Raw genomic sequence first — 2,854 nt, 5'->3', positions numbered from 1 at the left:
CACCCACACCAATACACACACACACGTGAACACGTACATATACATACACAAAAGGAAGGAGGAAAGAGAGAGAAAGAAAAAGGAAAGAAAGAAGGAAGAAAGGAAGGAAGAAAAGAGGCCCAGTGAGCCTGCCTTACAGGAAGTTGGCGCCTAGACTTGGAGCCCAACTATGGGTTTAAGTTCTCTTTTTTTTCCCACTTCATCATATATTTATTTTACAATATTATTAAAATAGCACTTATATCAGGAGTGGGGCTCGAACCCACGCAGACATATGTCCATTGGATCTTAAGTCCAACGCCTTAACCACTCAGCCATCCTGGTACTGGCTGGGTTTAAGTTCTAGGGCCATGATGCTTGCTCTATGATATCAGGGAGTATGGCAAACTATCAAGTTTTGAGTTTCAGGCCTGAATACGAGAACTACTTCCTTGGGTCTTGGTGTAGGTCCAACCAAAACCCACAAGTAGAGCACTTATTTGGGTGCCTGGCTCCCCAAAGAGCAGCTGTTCCCACACTGCAGAAGACACAGCGCTGAGCAAGTTTGCAGGCACTCGGGAGTCCTTTTCTACTAAAAATGGCCACACTCAGTCTGAGAGGTGCAGGGAGGCAGTTATGAACAATTCGTCCTTTCTCTTTTTCCCCTTGGGAGCAGAGGTGGGGGCAGGTTGGTGGGCAATGGAGCACGCTGAGCCACATGCTGCCCCTGGTCCAGACTGTTGGTGGGAAAGAAGGAGGAGTTCTTACCGCACAACAGAAGGCCATGGAGGCATCAGGAAATGGCTGAAGTCTTCTGAATCCAGACGGCCAGATGCTAATCTTCACTGCCACATTACTCACCAGAGGAGATCCACCTCTGGTGTGTCTGGTGTTTCCAGAGAGGGTTAACTGAGCCACTCCATGGCTGGTGCCTTCACCATCATGATGAACCTCTCGACTGAGCCAAAGTAGACCCTTCCTTCCTTCGCCTGTGCTTGTCAGTTATTTCTGTCACTCCAACAAGCCACGTGACTAATACACCTGGCCTTTAAGAGTCCATGCCCTTCTCGTGTCTGGCCTTGGAGTCAAACTGGCTATGGCAGGAAGCCTGCCCACCATGCCTGGCCAGGGCCCTCAGGGACAGCAAGATTCAGGGAGTAGTGTATGTTAGGTCTACTCTGGGAGCAAGTGGGAAGCAGGCGAGGTAAACAGGGCATGCATTTAAGGAGATGGCTCTTACGTTTGTACCCTGACCTTGCATGAGCCTAATGGGGGGGTAACCCCCATAATGTACAAAACTTAGAACTTGGGACACCTTCCCTGCCTCATGCTGGGGCCATGGGGAAGCTGGCTTCATGTCACTGTTTTGTTTCAGAGCAAGGGAGACGTCATCTGCTTCGTGAAGGGTGTGTGTGTGTGTGTGTGTGTTCACATCAAGGATGAACACTTGGCTGTACTCATCTGACTTCAAGGTAGACCAGGGGATCTGACTCAGGTCTATATTCTCTTGGGCAGAAGGTCTGTCGTCAAGGAGCTACACCAGAAAGTACCAGGCTTCTCTCTCCTCCTCTCTCACGGGGACAGCAGTGGTCCAGAATGGAGCTGAGGATTCTGTGGAGGAAAGTACCTCAGCACCTACCACAGTGTGGCAGGTTCTCAAAGCTTTCCATAACTCAGGACTCTGGCTCAGCCCACCTCGTCCCGTTTCCGAGTTTCCACAGATAGAATGAAGAAATCACCTGTGCCTAGTCTTTAGATGCCTGGGGACATACTGAGTTTACTCAGGTGTGTTGGTGGGCTTTGACTCCTTCCTAACTGTTTCCTGGAGCTTTCTTCATTTCTTGCCATGTGGACCTCGACAACACAGCAAAGACTGGAAAACTAGAACTTAACATTTCCCAGAATCCCTTGCAGCTGGGACACGCCAGGGTTTCTGAAGCACTGTGGGAGGACAAAGGCCACACTTCTGTTCCTGCACTTCCTGCTGGCCTTGAAATGGTGGAGCTGACTGGCCTTTCTCTGGCAGTATAGGCAGACATCATTCGGCCATCAACTTGGGCACTGGGAAGCAAGGGGTGCACATTTAATCGGGTGCCTATGGCAGCATTGGCTCCGGAGAAGGTAGGGTCCTGGTTAGAGGGGCCCTGCTGCTTGCTTGGTGGTCCAGGTTTTCTGGGAGCCTTGCTGAAAGCTTAGCCTAAACTATTCTCTAAAGAAATCCCTTCTGGTGATTCTGTAAGACACTTAATCCCCTGTTGTGAATCTGGACTGGCCGATTCTGGCCAGAGCAGACTTTACTCCCTTCAGTTAAACAATCCAAGTGGTATGGAGAGACTTCAATTGCTGGGTTGTTCTCAGTGTGTGTGTGTGTGTAAAGGAGTCACTGAGATGTGCTGGAGAGAAGTGAACAGAGAGCTAGAGGCAGAAGGGCCCTGGATGGTACCAGCCAGGTGCTGCTGTATTACAACATCCTTTCCAAGACCTCGGCTTCATGTTTTGCACAAAGATTGTGCACATACTTGGTGCAATTTATTTATTTATTTTTGGCACCGAGTCTAAAGGAGTAAGTGAATTTCATGTAGAGTATAGTAGGGCAAGAAGTGGGGACTCAGATTTATGATGGGGTTTTACTGTGTTTATTTATTTTCCATCCTGTCATTGTTGTTGTTTGTTTTCTGGGCAGGGTTTTAAGTTCTCTGTACCTGCTGAGGCTGGTCTTGAACTTCTGACCCTTCTGCTTCCACATCTCCAGGGCTGGGATTGCAAGGACATACCACCACACCCTATTCTCATCTTCTACCTCTAAAATGTCAGCATCACATGCCAGTACCATGGGGTTCTCTCTCTCTCTCTCTCTCTCTCTCTCTCTCTCTCT

The 2,854-nt window shown here is 49.1% G+C and overlaps 1 non-coding gene across 1 annotated transcript; it reads right to left on the bottom strand.

Annotated features, from left to right (window-relative positions):
* Nucleotides 1-241: 241 nt before the first annotated feature.
* On the bottom strand, nt 242-324 carry Trnal-uaa. Its single transcript has one exon. It is a non-coding gene; the product is annotated as a tRNA-Leu (tRNA).
* Between the last annotated feature and the right edge of the window lie 2,530 nt (nt 325-2,854).

The sequence above is a fragment of the Microtus ochrogaster genome, chromosome 8 (assembly GCF_000317375.1).
Source record: "Microtus ochrogaster isolate Prairie Vole_2 chromosome 8, MicOch1.0, whole genome shotgun sequence".
NCBI classification, from domain to species: Eukaryota; Metazoa; Chordata; class Mammalia; order Rodentia; family Cricetidae; genus Microtus; species Microtus ochrogaster.
The sequence above is the reverse complement of the archived record's forward strand: the minus strand, read 5'-3'. Positions and strand labels throughout refer to the sequence as shown.